Genomic DNA, 14,462 nt, shown 5'->3' with positions numbered 1-14,462 from the left:
CCCTATATAGCTAGGGTGCATATCAAAGAAATGATTTCAGTGAGCCCAGACTCTTGCATCTTCCCATACATAGTAAAGTACTAAATTCCTTAACTTGAGCTATCTGGTTTTCTTTAGTTAACAGTAATCTTTTGAAGTGCTGACTACCTGTTCTTTTTTGCAAAAACTCCTGTATATCCTGGCTCCTCCCTTACCTCTTTGGAATAGTCCCTCAGAGCTATCTGAGAGGCTGTGTCCCAGTCTTAAGTTCTCAGTATTGTCTGCCAGATAAAACATAATTCTCAACTTTTAGGTTGTGCACGTTTTTCAGTTGACAGGTCCATTTATTTGTTTAGTTTTCAAGTAGCTGTAATTAATCCAGCCTCAAATTTTCCACCAGAACAGTAAAACCTTCTTCCATAGTTAGATACAGTCAAACATATCAGGTAATATTCCCAAGTCACTTTTATCTGTCTGTCTGTCCATCTATCTATCTAGTTAGTTGGCCTCCTAGTTAGTTTCTTTTTGTCTTAAGATCATCTCTTTCCATCTTCTCCAATCCAGCTCTTGAGTTGCTCTGTAGGACAGCTGCAGGGCTATAATCCTGGAGCTTTCCTTCACCAGTATTCCTCCCACTTTAATAATTCCTCCCAGATTTATTAAAGTATAATTGACAAAAACTGTATATATTTAAAGTGTTACTGTGTGATGATTTGATGTACATTTACATTGTTAACGATTACCACAATCAAGAAGTATTAACACATCCATCACCTCATAGAGCTACCTTTTTTTGTGTATATGTGGTAAGAACACAAGATCTAATATCTTAGCAAATTTCAAGTATTCAATACAGCATTATTAACTATATTCACCATACTGTACATTAGGTCTCCAGAACTTATTTATCTTATAACTGAAAGTTTGTACCCTGTGACCAACATCTTCCCATTTTCTCCCAGCCCCTGGCAACCATCATTCTACTCTGTGCTTTTGTGAGTTCAAACTTTTTTTGCATTCCACATATAAGTGAGATCACACAGTATTTATATTTCTGTGTTTAGCTTATTTCACATAGTATAATATCCTTCAGGTTCATTCATGTTGTTGTAAGTACCAGAATTTCCTTCTTTTGTATGGCTAAATAATATTCCATTGGGTGTATATATATGAATGTGTGTATACATATGTATATAAAATCTCCCACATTTTCTTTAGTCATTCATCAGTTAATGGATGCTTAGATTGTTTCCATGTCTTGACTATTATGAATAATGCTGCAATGAACATAGGAGTGCAGATATCTCTTTGACATACTGATTTCACTTCCTTTGGATACATGTCCAGAAGTAGGATTGCTGGATCGTAAGGTAGTTCTATTTCCAATTTTTTAAGGAACCTCTATACTACTTTTCACAGTGACTGTAAACAATTTACATTCCCACCAACAGTGCACTAAGATTCCCTTTTTTTTCCATCCTTACCAGCTTTAGTTATTTCTTGTATTTTTGATAATGGCTATTCCAACAGATGTGAGATGATAGCTCATTGTGGTTTTAATTTGCATTTCCCTGATGATTAGGTGTTGAGCACCTTTTCATATACTTGGCCACCAGCATCCTGAGATTCCCTGATCTCTTGCCTATGTTAGTTTCCCTGTTTCCTGGAGCACCTCTTCAATAACTTCCTGAGAACAACAATATAGGATATACATTTCTTGAAATATTACTTCTTTGAAAATATCTTTATTGTATTCACATAGGTTGTGAATCATTTGCTTAATATATTAACGTAGCTTAGAAATAATTATCCTTTACAATATGGAAGGCATTGCTTCATTGTTTTCTAACTTCTAGTGTGGTTGTTAAAAAGTCTAATTTCATTTGAATTATCAGTCTTTATAATATGATTTTTTCCCCTCTCTTTCTCTTTTTGAAAAATTTTAGCACTTTTTTACCCCTAGAGTTTTGGTATTACAAGATGATACTCTTTGACATATATACTCTTATTTTTTTTTTTTCCACTATGCTAGTCACTCAACCTGGAAGTTGATGATATTTAATATTTTGAAATATACTTTTCATTGATGTTGTCTCTCTTCTATTTTCTCTATTTACTTGTTCTGAAACTGGTATTTGTTGGACATTAAACCTCTTCTATTGATCCTCACATTTTGTTTACTTTCTCTTTCATTACCTAACTTTTTTCTTCTTTTTAATACAGTTTCTGGAAGACTTTTTCAACATTATCTTTTTAAATTTACTAATAGAATAAATTGTCTTCTAACAAATTTTTTTGTTATAGAAACCTTTTTTGTTTCATGAATGCACTCTATTTTCTCATCTCTTTGAGAATATTAAATATATATAAATACACATGCATCTATATTTAAATTTTTTTCTCTTCTCTATGCATTGTCTCTCTTTTTCCCAGTATTCATGTTTTTTTCTGTTTGTTCCATCATGGTCTTTCATGTTAGAAACCACCTTGATTTTTCATTTGTATCTAGGAGAGAAGCTCTAATAAACCAGTTGGAAGTTCTGTGTATATGTCTGTGTATATAGGACAATAAAGTGACAAATCATTTTTCACTGGGAAGTACCCATGTCAATATCTATAGATGCATTCTTTTGGGATTCTCTATTTCCCCGGGGAGGATTACTGTAATGTTCTTTCTGGTGGCTATACACCTTGTTGCCAGAATTCTGGCAGACCACAGGGAAGAAGGAGACTGAGGGGAAGTCTTTCTGCTTGCTATACGGACGTTTTCTTCTTCCCCTATTTTCTACACAGCATTTTTCTTTAGTTCTGCAAATATCTCTGGAAAGTGTGAATTTCCAGTATTTTACCTGAATGTGGGAGGGGCACTGACATTGTTATGCAGAGTGGAGAAGGAACCCCCATTTTACATATTCTGGAAGAGCCACATTTAGAGAATTAAGAAAGTTGGAATGAAGTCATTGTTGAGAACTCTGAAGGATCTGAGATTTACCTTCCTTCCAAACTTACAGATGAGCCTGCTATAGTTCCATGGATGCAGGTAAAAGATGCAAAACACCTTGGACTGAAGCAAAATACATTATTACTCACAGCAATAGTATTGACAGTTGCACCAGTTCTCCAAGCCCCAATTCTTACAGAGGAACACAAAGAGAGCCAGGAAATACCTGAGCATGCAGTGAGTTGCGTTAGAAAAGTGGAACTCTAAGCTTAGGGAACCTGAGTCTGAGATAATATAAGTAAGCCTGCCTACTCTATGCTCCAGAGAGAGACACTCTATCTTCCAAGGCTGTTCATTATAAAAGTACCCTAGAAATAATAATCTGGAACAAAGACAGTCAGTGTGTCTGCTCACAAGACATGTAGAAATGCAAGAGACCCAGGAGAACTGTCAGAGTTCAAATATGTACAGCAAAGTCTAAAAGGGAAGGACGATGTGTTGTGTGTGACAGTGGATGGGCATAAATGTTGGCTTCTATAATAAACTTTAGAAATATTGAGCATCACCTATGGAGTAAAAGCAGCATGGCTTTTATAAGGGGAATGTATCCTTTAAGAGGCTAGATGAACCATTTGCTGTATAAATAAGAGAAATAATATACTTTTAGTTCAAAAATTGGAAGGGCTCTCTCTCTCTAACATTTGAGCCATTAAAATGAAGAAGCTTTATTATGGTTATATTAGAGGTAGGTAATAAAGGTCAAGATTAATGGTTATTTATCTTCATAGAAATGTATATACTCCTCAAATGTGTGAAGATATAAAGTCAAATGAAAATAAATGGCAGGAATTTCTTTGCAGCTGTCAGGAAGAGGCAGCTAAGTTTCCGTGAGAAAATGAAAAATAATGCATTAGAAAAGGAGAGCATAGAGCATGATTAAAACACAAAGTGCTCTGAGTTATTAATGAAAAAGAAAGTATAATTTGAAGTTACTGTGGGCTACTCCTCAGTATGCAGGGCTAAATGATTTTTTTTTTTAAAGGTGAATTTAATTAGGGAACATTAAAAACAAAAGCAAGAACCCTCACACAAATCCTTGGTTCACCTTCATGCAGTGCAGGTGACTCCCCATCCATGCTACTTGAGAAGGTTCAGAGAAGCGCTGGTAAATGCCCTCGTGAGAGTGGCAAGGGCTCCCATGTGCAAGTAGCCTGATAAGACAGAGACTCTGAAGTCTGCAATGGCAGAAGCAGAGAAGGGATGTGATTTTACTTCAATACATTATGAATGGTGTGAACAGAGCTAATACAGGTTCGTTCAACTGACACAATATTAGGAAGTACACAATGACGTATGTAGTTCAATCAAATTCAACCTTTGTATTTTGGAAAATCCCACACACCAAGGCACTCTTCAGCTTCAGGATCTCAGCTGGGTTTCTCTTTCTTCCTTAAAGGAAGCCCCAAGGACTCAGTCTCTTTAAAGCTGCTATGAACCACAGAGCCTAGACCCATTCAGAACCACACTTGTTTCCTAAAAGTGACATGATTGTCTCTAATAATGATAAAAATCATGGCCAACATCTTTTGAGATCTTACTTTGTGTCTGTCATTTTGCTCAATGATTTATGCATTAACCTATTTGAGCCTCACAATATTCTTCTGAGTTAAGAACTAGTATTGCATAGATAAGGAAAATATGTTACAGAGAGGATCAGACCTTGCCTAAGGTGAAATAAGATTCAATCGTAGGAACCTATGACTTCAGAGCCTCTGTACTTAACTGTAGTGATTCTCTTGCTGCTTCATCTGTATCTTTATAAATGCTGGTCCCTCTAACTAGATGTCCGCAGTGACACATGCATCATTCACCTTTTCCTTACTGTCTTGGATAATACCTCCTTGATAGTATACTCTGGCCCTACTGCTGAGTTAGATGCCCCTCCTTTATGTTTCCATACTATCTTATACTAATCTCCATCATAGCACTCATTACTCTGTACTGTCATTCCCATTTACCCTTCTCCTCTAATGATGTTCTGAGTTCCTTAACATCAGGGATTCTTTACAATTCATTATTCAGTCAATAAATATTTATTGAGAAACAAGTATGTAGTAGCCATTGAATCCATAGACCTTAGCACATAGTAGAGGAATCAGAAATATTTGATGGACAAATAAATTAATCAATACTCTTCTTTGGGATTCCTCTCCCCTTAAGATCAATTGTGGATTTTTTTTTTTTCATTAATCTCACAGAAAAATATAGGAGTTAATTGCATAACCACATTGAATAAGACATAAAACTAATTGCATTCATGCAAGCTTCCTGTAATTATTGCCTTTTATCTTTAGCTTCCAATTCCCACTCTGAACTGATCACTGCAAGTCTTCCTGGTTAAACACTTCATGTTTAAGGATCTCTGCTGGGGGGAAGCCTCAAACCTCCTATATACTTAGAGTTATATAGCATTTACTAGGTGCCAGACACTTTTCTAACCACTTTGCATAAATCAACAAGTTAGTCCTCACAACAACTCTGTGAAGACCGTGCCCTCATTAAGCCGTTTTAGAGATAAAGAAACCGAGACACAAAGAAGTTAAGTAACATGCCTATGGTGACATTGTTAGGAATTGGAGGAAAGAGGATTCAGTCCTGGGCAGTGTGAATCTAGAGTCCATGCTTTTAATCACTGAGCCCTATTGCCTCTCATTACTCTCTATCTCCTCTAGAAGCATAACGATGGGAAATTACATTTTGACACATTGTTTGTGAGAGATCATTTGGTAAAAATTTGTAGAGAAGAACAATACTCTATTAAATACTCTTTAAAGTTTAGGATGCTCATAGTCTTTAACTTTGCATTCTCACTTCCTGGTGTTCACTTATGTGTGAAACGACATGTTTACAGAGTTTTCTATTTCAGAATTGTTTACAATGGCAACAGCTAGAGAAAAAAAGGACCAAAACATCCATCAGTAATAAACTTGGTTAACAAAAATGGCATATCTATAAAACAGAAAGTTACGCCACCATTGAAAAAAATTCAGATAATTATTTAAGTGCTTTACAGAAGGACATCCCAGATATTGTTAAGTATAGTGGGGAAAGTATTAATGTGTATGTGAACACATATGTGTTTTTATATTAGCTAGTATATGTAAGGCATCTCTGTATTTATATACTGTATATTGCCTGGAAGGAATATGGGGTGGAGGGGTGAAGGGAGAAAGTGTGCTTACTGACTATGTTAATGTGACTTTGCTATTTAGTTGTTTTCATAATACAACTTTACTCTTCCATTACCTTCATCAGCATGGCATTACTATTCCAAAACATTCTTGCCCAGGAAGACAAAAGTTGTATATAACTTTATTGTTCTTCTTAGGAACCTCTACCAAAAACTTATGTCAATGACCATCAAACTGTTTGGATTTTTAATAAATAGCATCAAATGACTGTTAATGATCTAAGGAAATTGAAACTCTAATCTCAAAAGTATTACTTTGTTGAGTCTATCAGTCCTAAATTCTTAAGCCATGATCCTTACCCAATCCTAATCAAGTCCATGAATTGAAAGACTGGCGTACACCATACTCCAAAACTTTGTAAATAGCCTAACTTTGCACTTCCTTCTAACTTTGCACTAATACTTTGTCAAGGTGGTATTCTACCTTATCAAAGTAAGAATAATCTCAGCTTTGTTTATCAGTAGGTTATTGGGGTAGTATTTTCAAGGAACCAGCATCCTAAAAGCAACAGGAAGGAAATTGAAAGAAGAATAATATTTAACTATAAACCTGTTTTACTTTTGGATTGCTGTGCAATGTCTGTGTATTACTTGTTCAACAAAAGAATTGGAAGAAAGGAAGGAGGAAAGAATGAAAGAAAGAAATTAAGGTATTGGATGGGAACACTTCAAGAGAGAATATAAATGAAAAATCCCAGACCTCGGTCCTTTGTCATTTCAATATGTAGAGGCAAAATAGGAGCAACCAACAGAGAAGCAGCATCTATGATACGACTGAGCTTAAAAAAAAAAAAGTTCCAAATGCTTTAAAATTCTTAGATTGAAGCAGGGTTGTTTGTAGAAGAAAGGGAGAGAGGAGGACTGTAACTTATGTTTGTGGTTGTGATTAAATTCCATGAATTCTAGAACACCTTAGAAGCAAGGGGCAAGTAAACATTAATGTCTCCATATTAAATTCATTGTTTCTTAAGTAACTGAGTCATTCTTTGGAGGGGAGGAAAGATTCCGGCTGCACCAATTCAGGTAAGCAAGACAGAGAGTAGAGTTAACTTGCCACACTGGCATGCCATTTCTTCCTCAATAATTCCAGTGGTCTGGGTCCTGTCTGGAGAGAAAGTGCTGTGCAGAAGGAGAAAAGAGCTGGAATTGTAGTTGGAGATCCAGCACAGACTGCTTTCTCCTAAGAAAAGACGTTTGCTTGTATCTTCCTTCCTCAGTTTCCGCTGTGGGTACAGTGGCCAACCCCCCTTCCAAATTTGATGAGAAACATTAATCTATCCATCCAAGAAAGACAAGACACAAAGAAAGCCACATGTGGAAACATTATAGTCAGATTGTTAAATGCCAAAGACAAAGAGAAAATCATTAAATCAAGAAGAGATAAAAAACTCATCATATAACAAGGGCCCCAAAATAAGATGAACAGCTGACTTTTCTTCAGATAGTAGAGTCCAGAGTCAGTAAAACACATCTAAATTGCTGGGGGGAAAATCCTGTTCATCAATAATTCTTTTTTTTTCCCCCAAGTTTTCTTTTAAAGGAATGTTTAAAGTACCCAACCTTAAAAAGTGACTTCAGGAAAAGAAATGCAAGTAACTGTGGATCTGAAGAATGTCTGTAGGGAATGATCTATAGCTTCCTCTTAAATACAATCTGAAGCTTTCAAAGCATAATGCCCAAGGTCTTAAGGTCAAGAATTCTATATTTAGCAAAACTATCATTCAAAAATGAAGGTGAAATAAAGACATTTCCAGGTACTCAAAGACTTGAGAGTATTTGTTGATAGCAGACCTGCTTTACAAGAGTACAAGAGGAAGTTTTACAGGCTGAAAGGAAGTAACACTCGATAACAATTGGAGCGCATACAAAAAATATAAATAGTACCAACTATAGTAATTACATAAAGCATAAATGTATGCTCTTATTTAGATTAAATTTTGATATCAAAAGTGATCATTTACCTTTCCCTTCCTACCCCAGCACTGGCTCCCATGGTGGTTTCATGAATGAATCTCTGTTCCAGTAAACTATGACTCCTTATATTTGCCTGTCTCTGCAATCTTAGGGGCAGTACTTTTCCCTGTGGCCTCATCTTTCTTATGGATTCAAGAACTGTTGATTTTTCAGCCTGTTCAGGCTTTCACTTTCTTTCATTAGGATAGAATGGTGTGTTCCACGCTCCTTACATGTGGAACCAGGAACCAGAATTCCCAATCAGATTTTTTTTTTGTCAAAAAAATCCTTTCGAATAAATCCCCTTTCAAGCATCCAAGTTGAATTAATTCTAGATTTAGTTAACTGTATGTGTTATTATAGTTTATTTCAGTTTATGGTGTACATTGAACATTTTAAGTTTAAATTTTATGCTGAAGACCATATTTTGACTTCATAGAAATCTCAAGAACTAGAATCAGTGGGCATCAATTTAGAGGGCTATATACTTATAATATTAACAATAGGCTGAGGTTATAAGAATTTTTTTTTTGAAGTTTGTACTTGAAGCTCACTTTTATGCTGGCCCTAGTTGTGTCACACGACACATCACCAGTCACCTGAAACCTTGACACCAGTGACTTTATTTACAATATTTCTCTCTGGAAAATTTGCAAAACTACTTGAGAAGAGATTTTAATATCCTTCCAATAATCCTGGAAAAGAGCTTTATTAGCTACAATTATGTCAAGGCATTCTTGACATCTTTACTTTTAAGTATTACAGGCTCTGATTAGAGTTGGTCATTGAGATCAACTAATTTTAACCTTTGCTGATCTCACTATCATGTTTGAAGTAAGCTCTAAAGGCATAGCTTTACCAGATGCTCACCATGGTGAGATGAGAAACACAGATGCAATGTCTTCTTCTGGCTAATGCTATCCTGAAAATGGTAGAAATAATGAAGATATAAGAGTCAAAAGGACAATTGCAAAGGTAGTAGTCAGAAGACTGTCAGTGACAGGATCAGTGATTGGACTAGCAGAAACCAGGTCCAACATGACTTAGACATAACAGAGAAAATGATCAGTGAGTGGATCACAAAATGTTAGTTAGAGAGTGGCCACAGCCTGAACCAGTGATAGAAGCAATCCTGTTGCACACACTGAGGATGCCAGCCTGACACAGGTCCTCCAGTTCTTGAACTGAGTAAGAGTGGGTTGCAGGTGCCAGTGAAAAGGTATTACCCCATTACTGCTATGGATTGGTGATAAGAAAGCAAAGAAGATGATGATCTGTGTCTCACAGTTCTCCAAGGAGATACTGATTCTTGCCTACAAGACTTGAAAGCAAAATGAGAGAATGCCCATGCTGAACATCTTTGAAGGAAACAGGACACTAAAAAAGAAACACAGGGAGAATGTGATAGTGGTAGCTAATAAAGATTATAGTCCCAATGATGACTTTATCAGCCACTGTTATGAAGTATAGGCTTAGGGGCAGAAAAAAATCATTCTTGAAAACTAACTCACTCACCTCTACGTATACCATTTCGTTGAAAAATTTCACATTAGGAAGATATTTAGAGAAAGTCAACATTATTTATTAACACCAGGTACTGTTCTTTTTCTCTAGGGAGTATATTCTATAGATCAAGAAAGAGACATGTCAAAATTTACTTCAAAAGAGCATTGACCTCCATGTCTGGAAACATGGCTAGTAGGGTAGCCTAAATGGCCCTCCCAAAGCCTGGCCATGTACTAGTCATCTTCTCTACACAAAGAAGCAGGAAAGGAGAGCCCAGGACTCAGGATACTGTTCTGGCATACTCCCGGGGCACATACTTTGTGTTGGCAGTCACATTGACAGAGACGAATGGATCAATCCCAGATATTCATCATCCTTCCTTGTGTTGCTGCCTCCTCATTGTGTCATCAAAGGCCCAGATCAAGGATGAGTACAGAAGGTGTTGAAGTGCCAGGCTCACTCAACACCTGCATCTTCTTTGACCTGAACCCACCTCTTTAATGGTCAAGTAAGGTAGTTGTTTTCATAATTCTGCTGTTCATCTTATGTTGAAACTTTCCCTCCCTTCAACCCCTGTCCTAAATTTAGTAAATCATGAAAAACTTCTTAATTTGTTCTCAAGGATGGTGAGCTTTTGGACAGTGGAAGAGCACTGATGTTCCCCTGAGCCTCGGACATTATTCAGTAGTGCTGCTCAGAGTACTGTGTAATCTGTTGTATAGTTAGAACCTCACCTCTCCCTTTCCTTTGTCCAGTTCATTCAGATCCAGATCTTCCTTAGAGTTTAGGCCAAACTATACTGCTGTTACTGAGATACTCTTTAGAGATTTCTCCAGCTTTGGGTGGTAGCACAGCCTTGTTCTCTTTTTTTGTCCTGTTGACTTTGTACCTGCTGACTCTCTCTGGCAGTGTCATCATTGTGACCATCATTTGCTTGGGTTGTCACCTCCATACTCTGTTGTACTTCTTCCTAAGCATCCTGTTCATCTCGGAGACCTGTTACACTCTGGTCCCTACATTCTGTCTGGCCTCCTGAGCCCATTGCCATTCAAGACTATGCCATCTAGCTCTTGAATGCGTGAGCTATTTCATGTATGCAACCAACAACTGTTTCCTGTTCACGGCCATGCAATATGAACACCATGTGGCCATCTGCAACCCCCCTATGGGATTCAGTCCTTGTATTAGAGTTCTCCAGAGAAACAGAACCAAGAGAATATATATTGATATATGTAAGAGATTTATTATAGGGATTGGCTCATGTGGTCATGGAGGTCAAGAAGTCCCACAGTGTGCCCTCTGAAAGGTGAATAGCCAGGAAGGCTGGTGGTATTATGTAGTCTGAGTCTGAGGGCCTGAGGAACAAGGGGCAAATGGTATAAATCCCAGTCTCAGTCTGAAAGCCTGAGAACCAGGAATGCTGGTGTCTGAGGGCAGGAGAAGATGGATGTCTCAGCTCAAGCAGAGACAATTTGCCCTTCCTCTGCCTTTTTGTTCTATTCAGGCTCTCAACAGATTAGATAATGCCTGCCCACATTGGTGAGGGTAATCTTCTTTACTCAGTCTACTGATTTAAATGCTAATCTCTTCTGGAGATACCTTCACAGACATACCCAGAATCAATATTTTACCAACTAACTCTCTAGACATCCTTAGCCCAGTTCAGTTGACACATAAAATTCACTATCACGGTCACCCTAGGTAAGAGGCCTATGCCAGTTGGCATTTGGGTCACTGGGAACTGGCCTGGACATGACATTGTACAGGTAACATCTGTGTTTGGCCTGCCCTTCTGTGATACCTTGGTCATCTCTCACTTCTTTTGTGATGTGAGGTACCTGCTGGAGCTGGCCTGCACAGACAGACATCACTGTCAGTGAGATCATCGATTTGTCATCAGTGTCTGTGGCTTTGTTTTACCCGTGGGCCTGGTCTCCATCTCCTATGTCCTCATCTTCTGCACCATATTTAAGATTGCTTCATAATCTTAAGATTGCCTTGGAATCTTAAGGCCTTTGCCTTTAAGAGTCAGAAGAAGGCCTTTGCCACCTGTGCCTCTCACCTCACAGTGATCATCAACCACTATGGCTGTGCCTCCATCATTTACCTGAAGCCTAAGTCCCAGAGTTCCCTGGGGCAGGACAGACCCAACTCAGTGACCTACACCATCCTCACTCCCTGGTGGACCTTGTCATGTTCAACCTAAGGAACAAGGAGGTCAAAGGTGCTCTTCACACAGCCACAGTTAAGATACTACTCAGGGACTTCCCTGGTGGTGCAGTGGTAAAGAACCCGCCTTACAATGCAGGGGACGTGGGTTTGATCCCTGATCAGGGAACTAAGGTCCCACATGCGGCAGGGCAACTAAGCCCACGTGCCGCAAACTACAGAGCCCACATGCCCTGGACCCTGCGCGCTGCAACTAGAGAGAGAAAACCTGCATGCCACAACTAGAGAGAAGCCTGTGCGCTGCAAAGAAAGATCCCACATGCCTCAACAAAGATCCTGCGTGCCGCAACTAAGACCTGACGCAGCCAAAAATAAACAAAATAAATAATAAATCTTTTTTTTTTTTTTTTTTTTTTAAAGATACTACTCAACCCTCAGTGCATCCAGACTAGGACAGCTTCTCTTCGTGTACTCACTCTTCCAAAGTGTTTACGGTCAGGAACGCTCTCCACTACACCAGGTGCCTCCATGGGGTCCGCTCCTGCAATGGCATCTCAGGAGATGGCTCCTCTCAGACTGCCAGTCACATTCCCATGACACCAGGTACAAGGCCCTGAGTCTGGTCAGTTCTTATTTTTGCTGAATAATACAAAAAAGGGAAGATTCATGTTAGACACCTTGGAAGAAGCTCCAGGAATTTTATTCTGCTTTGAGGCCAGGGAACCTTCAGAAGGGAAGATGACATTTGTCAATTTAGCTGTCCGTTATACAATTTCCCATCATGTTTTTGTTTACAAACTTTGGTACAAGTGCACTGATCTCTCTTTCACCCCCACCCTGTAAAACCTGGGCTGAGCCTTGCCTGTATGCTGTTTCTCCTCCCTACAAATACCTCATGCCCTGCCCATCATTAACATGGGGTGTAAAGACTGGGACTTAATATCACACTGATGATAAAATTCTTTATCTTTGCACATACTTTATGGGAAATTTGCACATACAGGATTTTACTTGATCCTCAGTGAATCCTGTAAGGGAGGCAGGACAACAGTTATCATCCCTATTCTGTAAATGAAGAAAGTAACACACATAAAGATAGGACTGATTTGCCCAGGCATATAAAACTAGGCAGCTGCAGAGTCAGGATTTAGATCTAGTTCTTCTACTGTTGTTTCTTGCTTTTTCTAATTAATCAGTTTACAAGAAGCAGAAACTTCTCGAGCAAAGTTAGGGCCTTCAGTGAATAGCATAGGGAGGATGGCTGCTTGTCTATAGGGTGCTTGTGTGTATTTGAGAAAAAAAGAAACATTCCATCCCCTCCTCTAGACACTGCTGTCAGAAGTTGCCATAGTTATTTTACTGTCTCTCCCGGGAAATTATCATAAATCTCTGATGCCTAAAATGTGAATGGCACTCCCTTAGATGTGGCACTGTCCTGTACTGCACAACCTGCAGAATCCTATGCTGTGATTCTGACTGTGAAGATGAAAAAGGGGCCTAGAAACAAGTAAGTGCCAGTTTATATCCCAGAGTCTTTATTTAGTCCTAGATTGTCAGAAAGGCTGAAGTCACTGACTGCTATTATCCACTAGAATACCTCCAGTTTCTCTAAATCAAGTCTGGTCAAGAGAATGTTTAAAATTTATAAGTTCTGGAGTTATTACAAAGGTGAGACCCAACACGGGGATCCTAGACAGGACTAGCCTCTCTGGGTCCTGTAAACCAGAACCATCCCCAAATCTAGCAAGAGCTAGTGGTACAAATTTACATGCATTGAGTTAAATGCCATGGTTACTCACCCTGCCAGCATCCTAGGATATCTTCCTAACCAGAGCGCACATATACAGGGGCTATGATGTTAAATTCCCAGTTCTGAGCCTGGTGGGTCTTGTTCTGATATCAAAGAAGAAAACATGCATGCTTTAAGTATTTACTGTATAACAAGCACTGTGTTAGAAATTATAGGGCTTCCCTGGTGGCAGAGTGGTTAAGAATCCCCCTGCCAATGCAGGGGACATGGGTTCGAGCCCTGGTCCAGGAAGATCCCACATGCTGCAGAGCACCTAAGCCCATGTGCCATAACTACTGAGCCTGAGCTCTAGAGCTCGCACACCACAACTACTGAAACCCACACACCTAGGGCCCATGCTCCCCAGCAAGAGAAGCCCACACAATGAGAAGCCCATGCACTGCAACAAAGAGTGCCCCCACTCACCGCAGCTAAAGAAAGCAACGAAGACCCAACACAGCCAAAGATAAAAATAATAACACATATATATGGAATCTAAAAAAAAAAAAAAAAAAAAGTTCTGAAGAACCTAGGGCCAGGACAGGAATAAAGAGGCAGACATAGAGAATGGACTTGAGGACATGGGGAGAGGGGAAGGGTAAGCTGGGACGAAGTGAGAGAGTGGCATGGACATATATACACTATCAAATGTAAAATAGCTAGTGGGAAGCAGCTGCATAGCACAGGGAGATCAGCTTGGTGCTTTGTGACCACCTAGAGGGGTGGGATAGGGAGGGTGGGAGGGAGACACAAGAGGGAGGAATATGGGGATATATGTATATGTATAACTGATTCACTTTGTTATACAGCAGAAACTAACACAACATTGTAAAGCAATTATACTCCAATAAAGATGTTAAAAAATAATTTCAAAA

General features: G+C 38.8%; 1 pseudogene; it reads left to right on the top strand.

Annotated features, from left to right (window-relative positions):
* Positions 1–9,835: 9,835 nt before the first annotated feature.
* LOC137760687 (olfactory receptor 10J3-like) lies at positions 9,836–12,395 on the top strand (annotated as a pseudogene).
* Positions 12,396–14,462: the final 2,067 nt, after the last annotated feature.

This window comes from Eschrichtius robustus, chromosome 3, assembly GCF_028021215.1.
Source record: "Eschrichtius robustus isolate mEscRob2 chromosome 3, mEscRob2.pri, whole genome shotgun sequence".
Classification (NCBI taxonomy): Eukaryota; Metazoa; Chordata; class Mammalia; order Artiodactyla; family Eschrichtiidae; genus Eschrichtius; species Eschrichtius robustus.
The sequence above is the reverse complement of the archived record's forward strand: the minus strand, read 5'-3'. Positions and strand labels throughout refer to the sequence as shown.